Source organism: Lolium rigidum, chromosome 2 (genome assembly GCF_022539505.1).
Source record: "Lolium rigidum isolate FL_2022 chromosome 2, APGP_CSIRO_Lrig_0.1, whole genome shotgun sequence".
Taxonomy (NCBI): domain Eukaryota; kingdom Viridiplantae; phylum Streptophyta; class Magnoliopsida; order Poales; family Poaceae; genus Lolium; species Lolium rigidum.
Window position 1 is genome coordinate 276,334,711 of NC_061509.1, and position 25,649 is coordinate 276,360,359.

A 25,649-nucleotide genomic window follows, 5' to 3' on the forward strand; every position below is an offset into this window, starting at 1 on the left:
TGAGATGGCATACACCACCTACCTTTTTTGGCCCCAAGTAGAGGACAACTGGTCCTGCATGTCATTGTGTTGACATAATGGAGAGTAGAGTATGCCCTGGTGAGTTATGCCATCTACACGTCAGCAATATTTGTTTATTTCTTTTGAAAGAACTACCAATCACTAGAAGAAGCATCATTTCTGTCATTGTCATTGGAGTCACTCTCAAACTTAGTGGAATTTAGCTAGACATGTGCATTCTGGCATTTGATAGTTTTCTATGGTTGATAAAATGTTTCTTTTGATGTCTTGCTAGTTCAATGTTTTGAAAGAATTGATCGACGCACAATTCATTGCGGAAAATAGTCAGTTTTTCACTCCTGCATCGACGCTTGTTTTGGTAGTAGAGGTGGCTAAATATAAGATGTATATACATCTAAATAAATATAAGTTGTCTTTTTTCAATGCCCGCTAGCTAGATACATTTGGAATGTGTTTAGCTGTATTTCTGCTTTAAATTTCCATTTTGATTCAGCTGAACATTGTATTTCTAATTGGCTGGAAGAGTTTGGGAAAAAAAGGAAATTCTTGCTGTGGGGGTAGCTGTTGTAATATGGAGCATTCGAAAAACGAGAAACTTGGCATGTTTTGAGGGAAAATGGTCTGATTAACTTTGTATAGTGATTTTTAAGATTTGCTGTTATATTAACTGTTGGAGTTTTTTACAAGTGAAGGAGGACGTTACGGCTAAATTTACGAGCTAACCTGCTGAAGAAGGTTGCGAAAAAAGTGTTTGGCGCAAGAAAAAGTTGGATGACATGGATATCAAGGTTGGCGATGTGAAGGAAAGAACGCTGCAAAAACTCCTTATCTGGTGTTAGGTGTTGAAGGGAGAAAAGTGGTTGGCTGTCGTTAGAGCTTTGTTTCTCTTTTATCTCAATATCGTTAGTTGTGTATTTGCTATGCTTTAAAAAAGTGAACCATAGTAGTGATCATGAAAAACTTGTTTGTGTGTTTACTGGTGTGGTATGGTGTGTAAGAATGGAACTCCGTAGTATGTTGGTTTCGTTAATGAAATTGAAGATATAACCCCTTTGATCTAAAAATAAATAAACCATGTTTGTTCTATATAGCCGCCTCTCTGAACCCATAGTAGCTTCTGATGGCTGTAAACTAGAAAAATGTGTTGGGTGCGATGCAAGTGGCCGGCCGGCCGGCCAAGAACAATACTTTTGCGTCTCGATCAGAGTTTTTATTTTTTTATTTGAAGGCGACGTGATGATCAGATCAAAGTGCGCGGCCGATGGAAGAGTGTCGTGCACTGGACATACTACCTGCTGAATTTGAGACGAAACCGTCGCCTTGTGTTAATAATGGGCAAAAGGATCAATAGCGGCATGTATATATTTGGAAAGCGTTTAAATCGGTTTGATTCAGCCGCCCTGTGTTAATCGGCAAGGGTTAATATCGGCCTGAATTTGGAAATCAGAAATCATGGGATTTAATTATGAGTTTGCTACAGATGGGCAGGAGATGAGGAGAAGATACGGCAAAAATTAGTTGCACCGCCATGAGCTGTGCACGGCGGTATATTTTGAAAAGATATGCTCCCTCCTATTTCCTTGTTGGCATCGATCAGGTCAAATTCTGTTCGGTGGCTAGCTAACAATAGGGAAGGAAGGAACGTATGAATCGGGAGACGTTTTATTTAATTAGTTGTCACACGATTTCTTTGTCTGGCCCTCCTTGAGAATCGACGAATCGATGGTTGGCAAGCAACCGGGGCACCCACCTTGGGCTCTCCTCCTCTCGTCCGTCCATATAATGGGGTCGCACTCTGCCCTGCCCCTGCCCCTCTTTTGCTTTGTTGAGTAGCACTACCTACTAGTCTTCTTCTTCCTCCTCCAGCTAGCTCCACCCACCTTGAAGCCGGACCTGTTCTTGCTCCTCCTCCCATGGCCATTCTCCTCCTCCCAAGAACAGCAGCCTGGTTTCACCCTCAGGGAGCACAGCAGAGTTGGTCTCCTCTCTGTGCCTCAGAAAGGTGTTCTGAATCTCGCAGCCTACATCTCCCCACCATGATATCCGCATCTCGATCCACAAGCATACAGTTCCCACCAGAAGCTATGGCGAGGCAAGGTGTCGATCCGCGAGCATACAGGTTCAGCTTCTGTCCAAGCGTAGAGACCAGCCGCCGGTGCCGGCGGCTGGTTGCTATCCTTTGACTGAAGTTGCAACCCAATCAATCGCTGCAGGGGATGGCGTCGAGGAGGAGGGCGGGGCAGAGGAGATCCGCCGGGGTTGCAATCCTCTGGCGTTTGGAGGTGGGATTCTGGTGCCGAAGGAGATCCAAGCCAAGGAATGGCGGTCCCTCTGCAGAAGTTTTTTTTTTCTTCAGTTGAGCGGATCCTCTGCAGCAGCTCCTGCAGCCCAGCCCAGCTGCTCCAATCGGCCTGTCGATCCACCGAGCGGAGCATTGGAGCCAGTCGGCCTTGTGCAGCGCGCAGGCAGCAGCAATTGCCTGCCGCCCATGAAAGCCCACAAATCCACCTGCCGTGCGGCCCAGCAGCCGATCCAGCCAGAGACAAGCCAGCGGAAAGCTCGTCTTTATAAGCCCCATCCCCACCTCCCGTCCACTCTCTTCCGCTCGCGATCCGCTTCCCGTCTCCGGCGCCGATCTCGACCCCTGCGCCTCCCCCACCGTTGCGCTCGAGCGGAACCAAGGTAATCCGCCACCGATCGACTCCTCCCCTCTCCGCACCCAGTTCTCGATCGTTCCAGGCCTCTCCCTGCTGTAGATCTGACGGGCGTGATGATTGTTTCGAAATCCAGCCATGGCGTCTGCGAACAAGTTCGCGCTCCTGGCCGCCCTGGGCGACAAGGGCGTCTCCGAGTACCTCGACCGCGAGTTCGACGCGCCCGCCCTCGAAGGGCTCGCCCACCTGCTCGCCGACCTCGAGGTGGACGACCTGCTCGCCGACGACGACCTCGAGGTGGACGACCTGCTCGCCGACGACGACCTCGGGGGCGACGACGTCGAGGACGACCTGGTCGCCGACCACGCAGGCGACGACCACGAGGACGACGGGGGCGACGACCTCGAGGACGACCACGTCGAGCCTGCCGTTCCTGGTAACCACGACTGCCCACGAGACCCCGTTTTCGTTTCCCCCAGTTTCCCCCCCCCCCCCCACCCACCTCTCAGATCTGCCTATCCTCATTTCGAATCGCAGACGCGGAGGAGCTCGTGCCCCAGGAGGACCTCAACGCTGACCTCGACCCCGTGGGGAACGAGCAGGAGGATGATCCTCTGTAAGTCGTATATGGCTCTTGTCTGTTCTGCAAAAACTCGCTCTGCCATGCTATGCTATCTGTCGCCTGATGATCCGTTTCTAATTCTCTCGTTATCCTACCCTGGTCCTCGCAGGAACCCCTGGATGCCCGCGGCAAAGATCAGGACCCGGAGGAAGAACCGCGCCGCTGCTGGCGACCGCCAGCCCATCCCACCCCAGGACAACACGCAGGGTACAACTCTATCTCCTTGTACTCACGTGGTGAAACAGTATTGGCACAATGTTGCCTTGTCTGGCGTACCTGCTACCAAACTTGGAGTGATGCGTGCAATATTTCCATGGATAATATCTCATAATGCTGCTCTTGTACTAGTCAGTGACATCTCTGTTAATCCTTTCCCTTGTTCTGTTGACTGTTGTGTTTTCTCCTGATCAAGTAGATGTTTGATTTTAGTACCATCTCCATTGCCCTTGTACTGTGATAATTATCTCTGTTGATCCATTGCCATTGTTCTGTTGAGTGTTGTGGTTTCTCCTGATCCAGTAGATGTTTGATCTTAGTAGCATCTCCATTGCCCTTGTAATGTGACAATTCTATCACTGTTAATACATTGCCCCTTGTTCTATTGACTATTCTGTTTTCTGTCAACCACTTGATTTTGGTAGCTGGTCAATATCGTTCACTATGCTCTGAACCTTAGATGTACCATTGCAACCTGCCACCAATTTGCAAATGTCATGACATAACAACCTGTACTAATGATATCAGTGGATCTGAAAATAGTTGGTTGGTTCTGTGTTTCAGAGAGTTCACCACGGTTATGCAGTAGTGTGTGTTTGTAAGTAATGATGTACCCTGTAAATGTTGTATGTTTGTCCTTTGCTGAAGATCTATCTTAGGATGTTCACCATGGTTTATAATTGAACCACTGCAATATGTAATGGTATAACATCATGAAATTTGACTTGAATACGAAATGGATATCCAGGAGTGTGTGTTTGTAAGTAATGTTCTACTTGGTAAATGTTGTATGTTTGTCCATTGCTTAAGATCTAGCTTAGGATGTTCGACACTCACTTCCTCATGTGACGTACATGCAAGAAGAAGATGGCTGTATTTACTCATTCGTTCGTTAGCTCCTGATTAATCTGTTCTGTTTCTTTACCTTGCCTGCATTTTATTAATCTTATTATTTGTCATCTTCTCTCGGTACAGTGAAAGTCTGTGTTGAAGTTCTGTGGGTTCCAAAGTTGGGTTCCCGCGGCAGCTGCAGCAGGGAGCGCAAACATGCGCAGGCCAGGAAGGGCAGGTATGTGCCCACCAAGGAAGGTCCGGGTGTCTACGGGTACGGCACGTTTGGCCAATTCGGCCTTGGGTCTTAGGTGAGGTTTGAATGACCCTTCAGTCTGCTGGAGCAAGCATTTTTTTTTAATTTTGCTCACAGAATGCTGTGTTTGATTCATTTGCAGGTGGGCGGTTCCTCCTTAACTGCGTAAAGAACGGAATCGGGGAGTTAGAAACATTCCATTTTACCTCGTTGCTAAGACCTGTTAGTGAACTACTTGCTATGATAATGTGGTGTTAATCTTGGTAGTGAACTACTCGCTATGATAATGTGGTGTTAATCTGGTAGTGAACTATATCGAGCTCTCGAATTTTGTCTGTGTGGAAGATAGTGTTTGGTTACAATGTTTTCTGTATTTCTTTGCTACTGAACTATTATCTGTCACCCCAGTATTCTACCTTATCGAGCTCTACAATGGTTTATGTATTTGCTTCAGCATTTCATGTTTTGTTTGCTTTTGCTTTTCGAAATCTTAAACAACTTCTGATTTAGGATTTTTTTTTATAGAAACACAATTAGTTCAGAATTTCTACTGGAAATTCTCATTTGGACTATGTGTGGCCTTGAGTTTATGGGTCCTTCGACACCTTTGGTCTCTTGTAAGAGATCTTGTGAAATACATCTGTTCCAAAATATAAGGTTTGTTAATTTGCCTGTTGGTGTTTGTATTCTTTGTATTAGAAGCATTAAGTTAATAAAAGGGTGGGGTGATTCTCAACATACTAAAAGCTAATCCCCTTCCTCTTCCGGTAAGGCATCCGCTCGGGTGATCTATTCTACTAGGTTCTTACTCGCCTTTAATATGCTGCTCCTTCCCTTCGTAGTACCTGGTTGTGGCTAGTCGGCCACTAGCTAGAGTAGGCTGATTTTTAAGAGCAATTCCAATAGTATAACCAACTGTTGGCTATAACAAGATGTCATATCATTTGTAGTCATCATATAGCTAACATGTACAATAGTTGGCTATAAGAATGTAATCTTTACTAATATATGGCCCACCTTTCACTCTCACGAGGTGCCTAGGAGCACGTGCAAGAGTTAGCTATGTGCATAGTAGCCCACCTCCCTTCTCTCTCCTCTTCTCTCTCCTCCAACTCATCTAAAATATATTATTTAATGTCTTATAGTCAGCTGACTGGACTCTATTGTACTTGCTCTAAGACGGCACCACCCTCAATGATTGTGGAGCTTGGCCTCCTTCGGTCCTTCCTCATCGGGATGGCATAAAATTTTCCTATTTTCTTTTAATAGGGCATAAATTTTCCATAAACACGCATGCGCTGGTAACCGATCTAAGTTTCCAACCACCGGCAATGTAAGGGTGTGTTCGGTTCTGCGATGGGTGGAACCGTTCCATTCCCAAAACCCATTCTTGCGTTCTTTTCTAGTATGGAGTGGAATGGAATGGTTCTAGAAAAGGGAATATTCCGTCAATATTCGGTACCGATCGGGCGATTAACTTTATTTTAATCAAGTTTAGCAATAATTAATCAAAATCAGCAATAATTAATCAAGTTTAGCAATAATTAATTAAGTTTAGCAATAATTAATCTAGATTAGGAAATAAATAATCGAGTTTGATTCCGTTCTCATTTTATTCCACCCCATCCCGGAAAAGAACACAAAAATGGAACGGTTTCGTGACAATTTTTTTTATCTAAACCGAACACAAGGATGGAATGGTTCCATGACACTAGAATGGAATGGTGCTACAATCGAACATTCCCTAAATACTACTGACCCCGCTCATTTCCCCCCCTCCTCGCTCTCGCTCGTGAACAGTTCTTTTGAGAGTCCCCTGCTCTCCGTCGGCTCCCCTCTCTCTCTCCTTCGGCGGCTTTGCCGGCCGGAGTGACTGGGAGAGGGGAGACCGCCCCCCTGTATATAGTAGTTTAGGTCTAGAGTTTGCTTCCCTTGTGGAGTATGGTGTTATGCCGGAGGCTACGGTGCTCTCGGTGCTCCCAGGCGCCGCTGAGCAGCTGGTGAAGGAGATTTCGCACGCGCTTGCGGCATGGTGCAGGCGGCTGCTACCCAAGCTCTCCCTCCCACAGCCCTTCAATAAGCTTGAGGCCATGGCACTGAATCTCGGATTCGATGCCATGGCTATTGTCCTCTGCAGATCGGATGTTTGTGCTCAAGATCTGGAGATCTCGCAAGCTTCTCACCATGGTGGTGAGAGCGGGGTGGAGATCATGCTATTGCACAAGCTCTGTTCGGTAGATCTTCATCAGGGTGTTGATGTTACCGCGAGCTGGCTGCTAGATCTCTTGGCCGAGATCTATGGCTGGCGTCGGCGGGGAACATCTGCTGCGCCAGGAGCTCTTCAACGGAGGACCGAAGTCGGTGGCTTACACCGCCCTGCCTCTGCATCCTATGGTCGAAAAGCGACCCTCCTCAACCTCTACTTCCCAGAGACAAGAAGTCTGAGGGGAAGATCAGCCACTCCAGCCACGACGCCAGACCAAGTGGTTCGTCCCCGGCGCCGGTGTCAGTTTCGTGGCAGAGCAACTCGACGGTGACCTCCATCAGATGCGGTGCGGACCTGGAAGGACCTGATTGCTTTTTCCAGAATTTTTTTAGGGTCTTTTCTCTAAAATCTCAGCCCTTATCCTGAATTCCCATGTTCTGTAGGGGCTTCTTTGTAATTTGTACTCACCGCCACGTTAATATAAGCAGCATCTAGGGTCTTCGGACCCTTTCCCTGTTAAAAAAAACAGACCCTAAATCCGCATAGGTGAACTCTGCATGGCAGGAACAATATTACATGTGAAAAGTATTTTTTCTTTCTTTCAAAAATTCGTGCTGGAAGGTGTATTACATATGAACTACTTGAAGGGCCATGCTAGGCGTCGGCTGACCGATCGCAGGCGGCAGATCGGTCGTGTGGCAGCTGTCTGATGCACATCTCAAGGTTAAATCACATGCACAACGCTTTCCTACTGCCCAACACTGTTGTGCATGCACGTCGCTTTCCTTCACTTCTTTTGGATGGCTTATATGCCGTTTTCTACCCAATTTGAAATGATCTTTCATGTACTGTGACTATTAGTATGCTTGTATGGTTGAAAAGTGTGACTATTAGTATGCTTCTATGGTTGAAATCTGTTCTATCATTGATGCCATATATTGTTCTATTGTTGTTACTAGGAGGCATATAGGCGCGGCGGCACGCCGCGCCCGTAGTAGTAGCAAAAATTAGGAAGTGACACTGAATCTAGAGAGAAATGTCGATTTGTTGTAAAAAATACATAGATAAAAAATAGAACAAAGGAAGAAAGAAATAGGTGAAGCAAAAAAATTAAGAGAGGAAAAATGGTAAAAGAAAGAGAAAATCAACAGAAAATAGAAGGGAACAAAGAAAAGTAATGACACATAAATTTATCATGGAAAACTTGCCTCACAGGTTGAGCCAATCTAAGAGCTATCTACAATGAGGAAACAAATAGCAGAGGGGCAACAGGAAAACATCAGTGAGAGCAAAAACCGTGTGAACTTAAGTTGAAGCGCATATAGCGGCTGAGATAAACCGGTTCTAGATTGGAGGAGCGCTGCATCACAGCCAAATGTTTTTCAATAAAGAGAATATATTAATATCACAACAAGCGATGGTGTGTAGGCATCTCAAGTAAGGACTACATAAAAGAAAAATCCAAAGAAATCAATTCTAATACTCCCACCGATGCATAATAAGTGTGGTGGTTCAAGTCATTTTTAGTTAAATTTGAACTAAAATCACGACACTTATTATAGATCGGAGTCCCACCTTACTGTAATGATGATAGTGTGCCATTTTATCTATTAAATTGGTTAATAAACAATGGTGATATGCTAGGCCGGTTTAGTTATTCAGGACAGTATGGGATGTTTTTTATCAGAATTTTCCTGTTTTTCTCGCTTGTATATTTTCCAATGATGGTCCATGTATCTGAGTGAGCGAGTGTCTAAAGAAAGGAACCAGTATAAGATAGACCGCATGGAAAAAGGGAAGGGGTTCTGTTTTGTCGGCATGTATAGTAATGAGGCTCCGCGGCCAGTCGAGATCTAGTTTTTTGGGGCTGGTATAGACTGGGGAGAAGAAAGGGGAAGCTTCATTCTATAAACATACACGGAGCCGGGGCTCTACTGCCGGAGTGCCGGTCGATATCCAGCATTGCAGAGGCACTGGACGAAGAGAAGTTGGTCAGGGACCAGGCACCTGCAGCGGATAGAGAACCATGAGAGGCAAATCGAATTGATCTGCTATCAACTGGTAGGTTTCTTCTCTTCATTGAGTTATTAAAATCAAATTTTATTTACATGTGCTAGCGAGCTGCATAATCATCTCTGGATTCTTTTTCTTGCGCTGAAGGAAAAATATGATGTTCTGAATTTTATGTTCAGTTTGCCTAGTACAAAGACAGATGAGAAAAAGGATAGTCCTCAGCACGCTGACTACAGCTAAACAGAGAGCACACCAAAGGAACTATCTTCTATAGTGTATCTTATGTAGTATAGCGTAGAGCAAACTGGTAACAAAAAAACATTCATAATGTTGCAATCGGATGATCTAAGCTAAATAAGACGTGTCCGCAACTGCATCAATTGCTGCGGGAAGCTTGAGCGCTGAATATCTGCAGCTGATATCTGTAGATATCTGAAGCCAATTCTCTGAGTGTAGTTTCGGTCCTGCAGTGAAGTGATGGTCGAAGTAAGCCATGAGAAAAAGAAAATTAGCGAACCGCCGTAGCCATCTGAATGCAAGATACACTGGGAAAAGAGGCGTGCCTAAGAGATAGCCATACTAATAAATACCTACATGCATATAGCGTAGAGATTATCAACTTGTATCTGAACACTCACACACATTTGAACACCAGCGCACATTACATGAAAGAACAGGAAACTTTTGTTACCTGTGGACAAAGTAAGCTTTCATGTTTACACAGCAATGCCTTCTCAAGAAATTCTACCAAAGAGGCTAGCCTATAACACCTACTCAAGTATCTGCAACAAATACAAAAAGAATGTGAATGATTTGATCAGTACTTGCTCGCTTGTAAGCGTTCATTCAGCGAATCGAGTATTCAGTGTTCTTTTGCGAGAGTTGCTACCTTTAAGTTCTCTCATGGAAGGTCACTGGAGATACTGGCTAACTGCCTCATTTAATTTGGGTCAGTCTATAATTCTTCAAGAAAGAAATTTATGGAATATGATCTGGTGAAGTATTTGTTGGTACTGCTACTACATGAGTATTTTCATTGTTGGCTCCATCCAGTTCTTTAAAAAGATCAAAAGAAGTACTGGAGAAGCATTAAGGTCAAGTCATTCAAACTGATGTGTGTTGCTTTCAGCGTATCCAGCAAACCATCCAATGCATCAACAGTTCAAAGATTATCTGACATGTATTTCTGAAAAACAAAACGCACACGATCATATGCAATTTTAGATGCTATATTGCAATGCGTGTGAATGATGTTAAATCTTAAAGCCGTGAGATGATATAGATCAATAATCCGTGAAAAGAGGTTGGTAGAAATGAAAATAGAACTAAGCTGGTTAAAAGGAATTATATAGAAGACCTGGAAAGTCTATTTGATTTTCCAACATCAATGGGGTCGAGAAGTTCATAGATAATGCATCCGATTATACATCAACATCTTCATCTCATTGTGGCTAAAAGTATTTTCAGCTGCATCCGTCCAATATAGGAGTAGAACTCAAGAATAGGATACTTGCTGTCTGCAAGTCGATGCAGCTGACGACTAATTTATTGATTGATCAAAAATACGAAATATCAACTTTGTTCATATAAGTGGCATTCTCTTAGTTGTAACTAATGAAACAATGTACCTAAACAAAGGTAAAACTGCGGGTCCCATGAACCGCTGAATCAAAACCACAAATCTCACTTTATGTTTCTGCAGTTCAAAAAAACCTACAGGTTTGCCACAATGGGTCCGTTAGTTTTATGGATAGCTATCAAACTAAGGCACACAACAAATTTATATGTGGTTATACTGAGACCTAAGGACACATAGATCGACTGGAGGTAGAATAATAATGATTTACCTCCCGTAACAAAATTAATAAATTATAGGATATAAAGATCAAAGCAAGACCTTCTACATACCTCTTCATTAGAAATACCTCCCATCTGAAACACGTGGTCATGAATTTATCTCAGAGCCGCTAATGAAAAAAGAAAGGGACTAATTAGGATTCCTAGTAATAAGTAACCATGGAGAAATAGAAAACCAGGAGTACGAAACAAAAATCACAAAAAAATCTTTGCTGTACAAAAATTGTTTAAGAATCCCATGAAAGCCACAATTATTTTTGTTAATTAGTACTGTGAGGAAGAAATGCAAAATTTCGTAGATCTGGTGGCAGGCTTATAGGTGCACTGTCACAGTTCTGCAGTTAAAATCTACGTCTAGTCTGAAGAAATGAGGACATGACATGGATGCTGAAGAACATACAATTTGGTGGAAATAATTCAGTGCAAAGAATAGTACACCGCAAAATAGTAAGAAAAACATTTCTTACTGGGCCACTGGGTGAGAGTAAAACTGAATGATCAGATCCCACTGACCAAAAATGAAGATTTTAACATCTAAGAAAGAGAGTAAAGCAAAGTGAACTCATAACTATGTAATACTCCAAAATGACGTATTCACTTTCTCTGAGCGCCAAGACCACATCAACACCACCCAGACAGCTCCTCCTCTTCTGCCCAAGCACTGTGGAAACAAAAGAATAAAAGCAAGGAGACAACACTAATGAGTGTATACAATGCTGAACAAAGGAAACTCTTGATTGGAATTAATAGCTGCAGTGACTGAATTGCGTTGGATGCCTTTGTCCTCTGTGAAAACCTTGGCTAGCTGAACTTTCCAACTTCTCTAATTGCTCAAGACAACAAAGAAGCCAGATTCGGTTAACCTAAGTATTAGTTCTTTTGCAAACTGGCATGTACGAAATTTTCTTCATGCCATTCTCTTCCTTACCTTCTGGTACTTATCAGCATTCTGTAGAACTGATGCACGCCCCTTTTCTTCCCCAGACAGCACTGATCATTGGATTTGCTCTACACTGTTAGATTTCAGATTATTTAGCCCGTAAAAATAACTAAGTGTTAATTCTGATCATGAGTATCAACTACAGACATCCAAAGCTAAGAATATATTATAATTTTTGGATCCATGTATATACCTGAGAAAAAGTATACCAATATATCTGCGTACTGATTTTCTTGAGAGCAGCTGTAATTTAAATATTTACCAGATCGAAGCAACCCAAGTCCAAAGCAAGCGGTAAGGAACATGCTGGCCGTACCATGATGTAGCAGCTATCTCTTGGCGCATTTGTGTTCCGCCATGGCGTACCCTGAAGTGTGCCGCGAGATGTCCGCCGCGGATGGCAACCACACAGAGGCGTGTCTCGCTGGAGCAGGCCGTGGCTCGACAACGTTCAACCGCCCGCGTGAGTTACCTCAACGACTCGACGGCACTCCCGTACAGCCAGAGTCCTGCTTCTGCTTCCGCACGCTCCAAGCCCCTCACCACGGCCGCCCGTGAAGACCCTGGTTTGCAGCTCCCGCAGCGGTGCTGCGACCCACCAGCGGAAGCGGCGGCCACCCGGTGAGTTAAAGCACGGAAGCACGCAGCAGACTGGTCCGTGCCGAAGCATAGTCCCTCCATGATTGCGAGCTCGTTGAGGCCTCTGGGTGGTGTGACGGTCTGCATCCAAGGCAGTACCGGTGGAATATGGTGAATGGAATTTAGTGGGGAAGATGGGGTGGAGAATTCGAGATACTCGTGCTGGTGAGCTACACAGCTACTACCTCTGATTCAAGGAATAAGGCGCCCTCGTTTTACGTGCTTTTCATTTGACTAAGTATTACTCTAAATATATAAAGATTGTTTGTATGAAATTTACATCGTTAGAAAGTGCTTTTCAATACAAATCCAACGATAGTAATTACATATAATATAACCAAGATTTTGTTGCTCAATTTTTATAGTCAAAGTTCGTCTTGGAATACGTGTGCGCCTTATTCCTTGGGACGGAGGTAGTACTAGTGATCTCTAGATATTTCTACGCAGGCCTATAGACCACCGCTTTGCTTTGACCCATGGGAAAAATCCCAACACTAAATATATATACCTACCAGGCTATCGCAGTGAGGGCCAATGCAATGAGAGCAAGTAAAGTAAGTCCTAGTCAGCTGACTATAAGGATTAAAATAGTATATTATTGCTTAGTTGGAGGAGAGAGAGGAGAAGAGAGAAGGAGAGTGGGCTCTTAGACTAACCACAATGGAAATATCATAGGTAGTATCATGCATGCCATGTAGGCAAAAATCTTATGTGGCACATCAATTAATGAGGAGAGATGTGAGAGTAGTATCATAGGTAGATACCGTATCATAGCACGTAAAACTAGAAATTTTAGTGGCAAACACATCATGTACACATATTTGCATTGAGATTCTACAAAACATTAAATATGATGGAACTATGATACTAATTCATAATACTATGCATTGTAGGTGTTGTATCATAAACTAGTATCATATGTATGATACTAGTCTATGATACTTCCCATTGTGACTAGTCTTATGCAAGAGCTAGCTCTAGCACGTGCTCCTAAGCACTTTGTGAGAGTGAAAGGTGAGCCACACATTGATTAAATACTACATTTTTACAGCTCACTATTGTATATGTTGACTCTAAGTTGGCTATAGATGACATGACACTTGGCTTATAGCCAGCAGCTGGCTACACTATTGGAATTGCTCTGACCGGACGTGCACGAACAAATAATGCCTTAGGGGGCCGTTTGGGTGGCCGAACGGACACCCGGACAGCGGCCCGTGTCCGCGTGTCCGTTTGCGTCGCACGCTGCGCTCAACGCGCGGACGCACCGCATATGTAATTAAAAAAACAAAAATAAAAATAAAAAAGGAAAACAGCCAAAAATAACATTAAACTAGTGGTTAATTAAACTTAGCCCTATTTTGGGCAATTTTTACACAAATATGGGCTTTAAACTAGAAAAAAAAGAAACCCTACTCAGGGTTTGCGAGCACGGTGGCCGCCGGCAGTACTACCCCCAGTAGTACTCGTCATCGTCGGCGTCGATGACGATGACGCCCCCCGGCGGCGACGCGCTGTTCCGGCTCGAAACGCCGGAGGGCACCGGGGACTCCGGCCGGGGCTCCCACCTGCGCCCTTTCCCAGGCGGAGTGCGGGTTCGGCGGGCTCGCCGGCCTGCGCAGCCGTGCCCTCCGCGCGGACTCCTGCCGGAGATGCTCCTCCGCTGCGGCCTGCAGCTCCGCCTGTAGCCGGAGCGTGGCCAGGCGCGCGGCCCGGCGCTCCTCCTCCTCCCGGAGCGTCGCCTGACGCGTTGCCTCCTCCTGACGGCGCGCCAGCTCGAGGAAGGCCCACGCCTCCGCCTGGGCGTCCTCCTGGGCCTTCCTGGCCGCCTCCTCCCGGCGCGGAGGTGCGCAGCGTCTCGGCGAGGTGCGGCCATTTGACCAGCTCGTCGAGGTCGCGCTGCTCGCGGGACGCCGCGAGCGCCGCCTGCAGCTCCGGGTCGTCCTCCTCCTCCTGGGGCTGGGGCGCGGGCTCGTTGATGTAGAGGCCGCCGGGGCGGCGGCCAGCCCGCCTAGCAGGTGTGCGCGGCTGCGCGCGAGGCCGCGCCGTCGCGGATGTGAAGCACGTGCGCCGGCGCGCATCGTGCTCCACCTCGAACCACAAGTCCCGGTTGGGACTTGCGTCGCCGTACGCGGGGTCCTCGCTGGAGGTCCGCCGGCGGTCGAGCGCGGCGCCTCCGGATCTCGGCGTAGCGGGCGCGGCCGGAGCCGGGATGGGCGGCACCGGAACCCGATCCGGGCTCGGGTGCCGGCCGTGGGGAGGTGCACGTCCCCCCACGGCATTGGGACGCCGGCGTCCCAAAACATCTGCGCCACCGCTACGGTGACGTAGATCCGGTCGCGTCTGGGCGTCGCCGGCGGCCCCATGGCGAACAGCGTCGGCGCAACTGGCCGGCTGCTGCCGGCCTCGTGGTCGTTGGCGGACGGCGAGAACTCGCGCTTCGGGGCCATGGCGGCGCGGAAGCTTCGAGCTCGCGCGTGCGGCCGGAGTGGAAAGTGGGGACTGGATAGGGACAGTCCCCTTCCCTAGTCCACATTTAATAGGACTGGGCACCGACAGGTGGGCCAGCCACGCGGACAGGCGGACACGCGAGGACGCCGCGTGCCATCCGCGGCCACGCAAACCCGACCAAGATTTGGGCCGGGTTTGCGTCGTTCCGGACGCCGCGGCCGTCCGCTTTTGCGGTGCGTCCCCGCGTTGGGTCGGGTTTGTCCGGCTGGACCCATCCGGACGCGCGGGCGCGGGATGGGTCGCCCGGTTGGAGATGCCCTTAGAACCGGTTGCCGGTTACCCCTAAGTTAAAAGAAAAAAGAAACAAAAAACATGTGTACCAGCAAAGTAGAAAAGAAGAACTACGTGTCACATAATTATTAGAGGAAAGAGAGGATAATTTGCATATCTACAGTACCTGAATCACTATGAAAGCATTAACTTGTCTAACTTTTATATAGGGTATAATTTATTTGCACGCTTATTGTCGAAAATACAAATAAAATGCTGCCGAAATTTTGATTGTATGTTGTTGCAAATAAGAGCAAGTCACAAACATGGAGGTAATCTCACCTAGCATAGCAAGGATACTAGTCATTCCATTCCAGTTTTTTGGTCTCAACCGAACACAAAACGGAACCGTTCCATTACTGATAAGGGGTGGCCCAATTTTCTCAGTAAGCAACGATGGTGATGATGATCACGGGGCGATTGCAGCGGAGGTAACTCGATGAAGTGGATGATAACTTGTATGACACAACGAGATCTCTCGATTGGTCCCTGTCACCAATGCAATAGCTCTCAACCCTGCAAGATGTTCGCAACTCCACACACTTGAGCACGTAGCCGCCGACCACGAAGCGGTAAGTTGCAACCTTCTAATTCCCAATGGAACAGCAGATCACACAAGACTTTCAGATCTACACAATATCAAGCAATATGGTGTACGGGATTCAATAGTTTTGCTGAGCAAATAACTAAGAACTAGGGTTTATCTTAAACGTGGTCTAAAGCAACTTGTGGGGCGTCCTGGGCACTTATATAGGCGTCCGGGACGACCTCAGGTCGAAAAAGTACGAAAATAACCGACCCAGAATAGATCTGGTTGAGACAGACTCGGACACAGCCGGTCTGGGGGCCGGTCGACCGGGCCAGGGACCGGGCTGGCCGGTTGAGCCCGGGCCAGGGACCGGGTGCCGACCGGACGGGTCGAATTCGGCTCAGTACCCCGCCCGGTCTGCGTTAGTACAAAACCCGGTTGGCGCCGGGGTGGATCCGGCGTGCCGCCCGGTCGGACCGGGCCAGGGACCGGGCGCGCCGGCGTGGCGGCCGCTCTGACCGGGTGCTGGGCCGGCCTAGACTGCGTCTTTTCCTCTCGCGCATGCCTCCCGCTCCTCCCTCGCGCGTCCATGGGATATCTTCATGTCCAGCTCCATGTCCAGCTCCACGTCCATCTTGACGTCCTTCTTTACGTCCAGCTGCTCCTCTCCTCCTCGTGCGATGCTTATCTCCTCTTTATACCTGATGATACATAAGTAACAGGACTTAAGCAGTATAAAGTTCTCATCAATCAAAGTATTGTTGAGGAACAAGTTCACCTGTGGTTTGTAGCTTCGTGATGACGCGTCAAGCACACGCCCGTTGGGAACCCCAAGAGGAAGGTGTGATGCGTACAACAACAAGTTTTCCCTCAGTAAGAAACCAAGGTTATCGAACCAGTAGGAGTCAAGGAACACGTGAAGGTTGTTGGTGACGGAGTGTAGTGCGGCGCAACACCAGGGATTCCGGCGCCAACGTGGAACCTGCACAACACAATCAAAATACTTTGCCCCAACTTAACAGTGAGGTTGTCAATCTCACCGGCTTGCTGTAAACAAAGGATTAAATGTATGTGTAAGGGTATTTTACCCTTATCCATTATTTTGGTAACAATGACACCGTGCTAGAGTATTTGGCCTAATATGTTTGTAAGGATAATCTCAGGTATTAGGCAATGAGGCATAAATGGTGTATCAAAGGAACAAGAAGGCTAAAGGAGACCCCCACTTCAACAACAATCGAAAAGGGGTCTACGGCAGAAATCCGGTTTGCGGCCCGGTCCAACCGGCCGAGCAACCGGCCGATCCGACGCACAGCTCGGGTCAACCGGTCGCCAACCGGGGCAAGTCCGGCGCACGACCCGGTCGACCGGCCGCCAACCGGGCTCCACACGAGAACGCAGCAAATCCGGTTGCCGACCGGTCAACCGGCCTACGGACCGGCGAGTCCGGCGCACGGCCTGGTCGACCGGTCGCCAACCGGGCGCCAACCGGCCGCCAACCGGAGGAGCTCCAGGACCAGCAAAGGGCGTCCGGTCACCGGTCTCGGTCCGACCGGCCTCACCACCGGGCAGTCCGGTCTGTGGCCCGGTCAACCGGGTTTGTCGAGGAAAAAGCTGAGGTGGCAAGTGACCAACGGCCATATTTAGAAGAACACTATAAATAGGCCTTCTCCTACCTCTGAACAGTTAGGCACTACACTACAAGCTGTTCTTGAGCTCTCTCTCTCTCTCTTACTCCATTGCTAGAAACACCAAAAGCCTCAGATCTACCTCCTCCTCCACCCAAACTCAAATCCCTCCGGGGAAACGATAGAGGAGGACCCGATCTACTGTTCTACCAAGCCAAATCTCATTCCCCCTTGTATTCATCGAGAAGCTTGCTTCCTAGGGTTCCTTGGAAACCCTAGGTGGGCAAGAGGAGTCCGGAAGCATCCGGGCTGTGGATTTGCTCCGGCAAGATTGTGAAGGTTTGGAGGCTACCTCAAAGTCTACCACAAGTGAGTAAGCTATTCCTTCGTGGGATAGGCTCCGGAGAATAGGGTGAGCCTTCGTGGCGTGGGGAATCCTTCGTGGGACCTCCACCCCTCCAAACGTGACGTACCTTGTTGCAAAGCAAGGGAACACGGGAATACATCCTCGTGTCCGCGTGCTATCGGTTATCTCTAACCGAACTCCTTACTTGTGATTTAATCGCTCGTGAGAGCCTTCGTGCTCGAGTTAGTTGTATCCTCATATAGGTTGCTTCACCTAGTTTGCATTAGGCTCATCTTTATATTCCGCAAAGCCTAATATTGCAAAGAAAGAATTAAAACTTGTAGAAACCTATTCACCCCCTCTAGGTTTACCATCTCTATACTTTCAATTGGTATAGAGCCTGGACTCTTATTAAGGGCTTCACCGCCTTAAGAGTGAGATGGATAAACTCTTCGAGGGTCTAGATGACGACTCTAACCTTTCGGTTAAAGAGATGAAATCTAGACTCTTGGCATATGATGCCGAAAAGAAGAAAAAGGAGGATGAGCTACAAAACCAAATGACGAAATGTCCGCCATGCTTAAGAAATTAACTAGTGGACCTCCTCCTAGTGCGGCTTCGGCCTCTCTAGAGAGTTTCCATGAAGTTAATCATAACTATCCCAAAAACACTTCACCCATGCCTCATATAAACCATAGTGGGAATGTTCCCCATTTTGATGGAACTCACTTTCCTTTTTGGAAATCTTCTATGGAATCTCATATTCGCAATTGCAGGTGTGGAGTTATGGGAGATCATTGTTCATGGATACCGGGAGCCACAAGATCCCATTCGGTTGACCTCCACCGAGTTCTACAACCGTCAACTCAATGCCTCCGCACGTGACAAGATTAGAAGTGGCATCAACCGCAAGCTTCTTGATCAAGTCAATGACATTGACTCCGCTAAAGAGTTGTGGGATCGGATCGTAGTACTCCAAGAGGGAACCGATTTGATCCAATCAGCTCTTTATGAGACCGCAAAGCAAGAGGCTCACCGAGTTCATGATTCGAGATGGAGAATCCGTGTCCGATGCCTACGCTAGGCTTGGTGCTCTTAGAGTAAGAGTCAAGGGACTTGGTGTTGAGAAGTACAATGATGGCTTCGAGATGAATGAAGCATTCATAAAGTCCAAGGTCATTGCTATGATTGCCGTCAAGCAACAAGACACCAACCTTGCACTCAACTTTCAAATCATGACCAAGAGTGCCGATCTCAACTCCGATGATCTCGTCTCCTATGTGGCCGCCAATGAAAACATGGCCAAAGCGGGAAAGAGGCTCATGGCAATGAACCGTGTTGATGAAGCCTCACACAACCATGAAGCGCCACACAACCTTGCTCTCAAAGCTAGGGCCGGTCATGGAAGCAATGAAGACTATGAAATTGAAGAAAAAGAAGAGATGACTTCAACTAGTGACATTGCTACCGACTTTGCTTTCTTTGCCAAGAAATACAAGGCAAAGTTCCCAATGCTCCTCAATGACAAGAAGAAGAAAAGAACTTGCTACAATTGTGATGAAGATAGCCACTTTGCAAATGAGTGCCCTTATGAGAAAAGGGTAGACAAGCCAAGATTTATCAAAAGGGTCAAGCCAAGATTGAAGCCAAACCCAATCAACGATTGATTCAAGAAGAACAAGGGAAGAGCCTTTGTTGGGGCCGAGTACTTGTCCGATGATGAAGAGGAAGATGAGGAGAAGGAGGCCGGGGTGGCCGGCTTGGCTTTCTCCAAGCCCGGGTCACTCTTCACATATGACTACTCCAAGGACTACTCCACGGAGAATGATGTTGGTTCTTCCTTCATGGCAAGAACAACTCAAGATGATGACTCCGATGACTCTCTGATACGTCTCCGACGTATCGATAATTTCTTATGTTCTATGCCATATTATTGATGATACCTACATGTTTTATGCACACTTTATGTCATATTCGTGCATTTTCTGGAACTAACCTATTAACAAGATGCCGAAGTGCCGGTTCACGTTTTCACTGTTTTTGGTTTCGTAAATCCTAGTAACGAAATATTCTCGGAATTGGACGAAACGAAGACCCGGGGCCTATTTTTCCACGGAGCTTCCGGAAGACCGAAGAACATACGAAGTGGGGCCACGAGGTGGCCAAACCACATGGCGGCGCGGCCAAGGGGGCCCGCGCCGCCCTGTGGTGTGGGCCCCTCGTCCGGCCCCGACTCGCCCTTCCGCCTACTTAAAGCCTCCGTCGCGAAACCCCGATGCGAAAAACCACGATACGGAAAACCTTAGCGAGACGCCGCCGCCGCCGATCCCATCTCGGGGGATTCTGGAGATCTCCTCCGGCACCCTGCCGGAGAGGGGATTCATCTCCCGGAGGACTCTACACCGCCATGGTCGCCTCCGGAGTGATGAGTGAGTAGTTCACCCCTGGACTATGGGTCCATAGCAGTAGCTAGATGGTTGTCTTCTCCTCATTGTGCTTCATTGTTGGATCTTGTGAGCTGCCTAACATGATCAAGATCATCTATCCGTAATTCTATATGTTGTGTTTGTCGGGATCCGATGGATAGAGAATACCATGTCATGTTAATTATCAAGTTATTATACATGTGTTGTTTATGATCTTGCATGCTCTCCGTTTCTAGTAGAGGCTCTGGCCAAGTTTTTACTTTTAACTCCAAGAGGGAGTACTTATGCTCGATAGTGGGTTCATGCTTGCATTGACACCTGGGACGATGACGAGAAAGTTCTAAGGTTGTGTTGTGCTGTTGCCACTAGGGATAAAACATTGGCGCTATGTCCGAGGATGTAGTTGTTGATTACATTACGCACCATACTTAATGCAATTGTCCGTTGCTTTGCAACTTAATACTGGAGGGGTTCGGATGATAACCTCGAAGGTGGACTTTTTAGGCATAGATGCGGTTGGATGGCGGTCTATGTACTTTGTCGTAATGCCCAATTAAATCTCACTATACTTATCATGTCATGTATGTGCATTGTTATGCCCTCTCTATTTGTCAATTGCTCGATCGTAATTTGTTCACCCAACATGCTTTTATCTTATGGGAGAGACACCTCTAGTGAGCTGTGGACCCCGGTCCATTCTTTATACTGAAATACAAATCTGCTGCAATACTTGTTTTACTATTTTCTCTGCAAACAATCATCTTCCACACGATACGGTTAATCCTTTGTTACAGCAAGCCGGTGAGATTGACAACCTCACTGTTTCGTTGGGGCAAAGTACTTTGGTTGTGTTGTGCAGGTTCCACGTTGGCGCCGGAATCTCGGTGTTGCGCCGCACTACATCCCGCCGCCATCAACCTTCAACGTGCTTCTTGGCTCCTCCTGGTTCGATAAACCTTGGTTTCTTTCCGAGGGAAAACTTGCTGCTGTGCGCATCATACCTTCCTCTTGGGGTTGCCCAACGAACGTGTGAAATACACGCCATCAAGCTCTTTTTACGGCGCCGTTGCCGGGAGATCAAGACACGCTGCAAGGGGAGTCTCCACTTCCCAATCTCTTTACTTTGTTTTTGTCTTGCTTTATTTTATTTACTACTTTGTTTGCTGCATTATATCAAAACACAAAAAAATTAGTTGCTAGCTTTACTTTATTTACTGTCTTGCACTCTATATCAAAAACACAAAAAAATTAGTTTACTTGCATTTACTTTATCTAGTTTGCTTTATTTACTATTGCTAAAATGGCTACCCCTGAAAATACTAAGTTGTGTGACTTCACTAGCACAAATAATAATGATTTCTTATGCACACCTATTGCTCCACCTGCTACTACAGCAGAATTCTTTGAAATTAAACCTGCTTTACTAAATCTTGTTATGCGAGAGCAATTTTCTGGTGTTAGTTCTGATGATGCTGCTGCCCATCTCAATAATTTCGTTGAACTATGTGAAATGCAAAAATATAAAGATGTAGATGGTGATATTATAAAATTAAAATTGTTCCCTTTCTCATTAAGAGGAAGAGCTAAAGATTGGTTGCTATCTCTGCCTAAGAATAGTATTGATTCATGGACTAAATGCAAGGATGCTTTTATTGGTAGATATTATCCCCCTGCTAAAATTATATCTTTGAGGAGTAGCATAATGAATTTTAAACAATTGGATAATGAACATGTTGCTCAAGCTTGGGAAAGAATGAAATCTCCGGTTAAAAATTGCCCAACCCATGGATCGACTACTTGGATGATCATCCAAACCTTCTATGCGGGACTAAATTTTTCTTCGCGGAATTTATTGGATTCAGTCTGCTGGAGGTACCTTTATGTCCATCACTCTTGGTGAGGCAACAAAGCTTCTTGATAATATGATGGTTAATTACTCCGAATGGCACACGGAAAGAGCTCCACAAGGTAAGAAGGTAAATTCCGTTGAAGAATCCTCTTCCTTGAATGATAAAGTTGATGCTATTATGTCTATGCTTGCGAATGATAGGACTAATGTTGATCCTAATAATGTTCCATTAGCTTCATTGGTTGCCCAAGAAGAACATGTTGATGTAAACTTCATTAAAAATAATAATTTCAACAACAATGCTTATCGGAACAATTCTAGTAATAACTATAGGCCATATCCTTATAATAATGGTAACGGTTATGCTAATTCTTATGGGAATTCTTACAACAATAATAGGAATACACCCCCTGGACTTGAAGCCATGCTTAAATAATTTATTAGTACACAAACTGCTTTTAACAAATCTCGTTGAAGAAAAGCTCAATAAAATTGATATTCTTGTTTCTAGAGTTGATAGTCTTGCCTCCGATGTTGATCTTTTGAAATCGAAAGTTATGCCTAATAGGGATATTGAAAATAAAATTGTTACTACAGCAAATGCCATCCAAGTTAGAATTAATGAGAATATAAGATTAATGGCTGAATCTGCGTGCTAGGTGGGATAGAGAAGAAAATGAAAAACTAGCTAAAAAGGAAAATGTAGCTAAAGTTTGGACTATTACCACCACAAGTAATGTTGATTCTTCATATGTTGCTGCACCTCCTACTATCAATGGTAAAATAATTGGTGTTAGCAATGCTTCTACTCCTAGTGCAAAGCGCGCAAAATTACACTGAAAGCTTGCTAAAAGCTATCTGAAATTTTTTCCAACCTTGGGGATGATAATCTCATTGCTTTAGATTGTAATGATTTGGATTTTGATGATTGCCACATCTCTGAAGTTATAAAGTTCTTGCAAAAACTTGCTAAAAGTCCCAATGCTAGTGCTATAAATTTGGCTTTCACAAAACATATTACAAATGCTCTCATAAAAGCTAGAGAAGAAAAACTAAAACTTGAAACTTCTATTCCTAGAAAGCTAGAGGATGGTTGGGAGCCCATCATTAAAATGAGAGTCAAAGATTTTGATTGTAATGCCTTATGTGATCTTGGTGCAAGTATTTCTGTTATGCCTAAAAAAGTCTATGATATGCTTGACTTGCCACCATTGAAAAATTGTTATCTGGATGTTAACCTCGCTGATAATGCTAAAAAGAAACCTTTGGGGAGAGTTGACAATGTTCATATTATGGTTAACAATAACCTTGTCCCCGTTGATTTTGTTGTCTTGGATATTGAATGCAATGCATCTTGCCCCATTATATTGGGAAGACCTTTTCTTCGAACCGTTGGTGCTACTATTGATATGAAGGAAGGTAATATTAAATATCAATTTCCTCTCAAGAAAGGTATGGAACACTTCCCTAGAAAGAGAATGAAGGTACCTTATGATTCTATTATTAGAACAAATTATGATGTTGATGCTTCATCTCTCGATGTTACTTGAGTTACACTTTTCGCGCCTAGGCTGAAAGGCGTTAAAGAAAAGCGCTTATGGGAGACAACCCATGTTTTTACTACAGTATTTTTGTTTTATATTTGTGTCTTGGAAGTTGTTTACTACTGTAGCAACCTCTCCTTATCTTAGTTTTATGTTTTGTTGTGCCAAGTAAAGTCTTTGATAGAAAAGTAAGTACTAGATTTGGATTACTGCGCAGTTCCAGATTTCTTTGCTGTCACGAATCTGGGTCTATCTCCCCGTAGGTAGCTCAGAAAATTACGCCAATTTACGAGCATGATCCTCGGATATGTACGCAACTTTCATTCAATTTGAGCATTTTCGTTTGAGCAAGTCTGGTGGCCTAATAAAATCCATCTTTACGGATCTGTTCTGTTTTGACAGATTCTGTCTTTTATTTCGCATTGCCTCTTTTGCTATGTTGGATGAATTTCTTTGATCCACTAATGTCCAAGTAGCTTTATGCAATGTCCAGAAGTGTTAAGAATGATTGTGTCACCTCTGAACATGTGAATTTTTATTATGCACTAACCCTCTAATGAGTTGTTTCGAGTTTGGTGTGGAGGAAGTTTTCAAGGATCAAGAGAGGAGTATGATGCAATATGATCAAGGAGAGTGAAAGCTCTAAACTTGGGGATGCCCCGGTGGTTCACCCCTGCATATATTAAGAAGACTCAAGCGTCTAAGCTTGGGGATGCCCAAGGCATCCCCTTCTTCATCAACAACATTATCGGGTTCCTCCCCGAAACTATATTTTTATTCGGCCACATCTTATGCACTTTGCTTGGAGCGTCGGTTTGTTTTTGTTTTTTGTTTTGTTTGAATAAAATGGATCCTAGCATTCACTTTGTGGGAGAGAGACACGCTCCGCTGTTGCATATGGACAAATATGTCCTTAGGCTCTACTCATAGTATTCATGGCGAAGTTTCATCTTCGTTAAATTGTTATATGGTTGGAATTGGAAAATGATACATGTAGTAACTCTAAAATGTCTTGGATAATTTGATACTTGGCAATTGTTGTGCTCATGTTTAAGCTCTTGCATTATATACTTTGCACCCATTAATGAAGAAATACTTAGAGCTTGCTAATTTGGTTTGCATATTTGGTTTCTCTAGAGTCTAGATAACATCTAGTATTGAGTTTTGAACAACAAGGAAGACGGTATGGAGTCTTATAATGTTTACCATATGTCTTTTATGTGAGTTTTGTCTGTACCGTTCATCCTTGTGTTTGTTTCAAATAACCTTGCTAGCCTAAACCTTGTATCGAGAGGGAATACTTCTCATGCATCCAAAACACTTGAGCCAACCACTATGCCATTTGTGTCCACCATACCTACCTACTACATGGTATTTATCCGCCATTCCAAAGTAAATTGCTTGAGTGCTACCTTTAAAACTCCATCATTCACCTTTGCAATATATAGCTCATGGGACAAATAGCTTAAAAACTATTGTGGTATTGAATATGTACTTATGCATTTTATCTCTTATTAAGTTGCTTGTTGAGCGATAACCATGTTTACGGGGACGCCATCAACTATTCTTTGTTGGATATCATGTGAGTTGCTATGCATGTCCGTCTTGTACGAAGCAAGAGAGATCTACCACCTTCATGGTTGGAGCATGCATATTGTTAGAGAAGAACTTTGGGCCGCTAACTAAAGCCATGATTCATGGTGGAAGTTTCAGTTTGGACACATATCCTCAATCTCATATGAGAATAATAATTGTTGCCACATGCTTATGCATTAAAGAGGAGTCCATTATCCGTTGTCCATGTTGTCCGGTATGGATGTCTAAGTTGAGAATAATCAAAAGCGAGAAATCCAAAATGCGAGCTTTCTCCTTAGACCTTTGTACAGGCGGCATGGAGGTACCCCATTGTGACACTTGGTCAAAACATGTGCATTGCAAAGATCCGGTAGTCCAAGTTAATTAGGACAAGGTGCGGGCACTATTAGTATACTATGCATGAGACTTGCAACTTGTAAGATATAACTTTCATAACTCATATGCTTTATTACTACCGTTGACAAAATTGTTTCATGTTTTCAAAATAAAAGCTCTAGCACAAATATAGCAATCGATGCTTTCCTCTTTGAAGGACCATTCTTTTTACTTTTATGTTGAGTCAGTTCACCTATTTCTCTCCACCTCAAGAAGCAAACACTTGTGTGAACTGTGCATTGATTCCTACATACTTGCATATTGTACTTGTTATATTACTCTATGTTGACTATTATCCATGAGATATACATGTTACAAGT

The 25,649-nt window shown here is 45.2% G+C and overlaps 1 long non-coding RNA gene across 1 annotated transcript; it reads right to left on the bottom strand.

Moving 5' to 3' along the window:
* Positions 1–9,083: 9,083 nt before the first annotated feature.
* LOC124688863 lies at positions 9,084–10,056 on the bottom strand. Its single transcript, XR_006998647.1, has 3 exons — positions 9,709–10,056; positions 9,511–9,601; positions 9,084–9,283 (listed from the first exon to the last, which is right to left on the bottom strand). It is a non-coding gene; the product is annotated as an uncharacterized LOC124688863 (long non-coding RNA).
* Between the last annotated feature and the right edge of the window lie 15,593 nt (positions 10,057–25,649).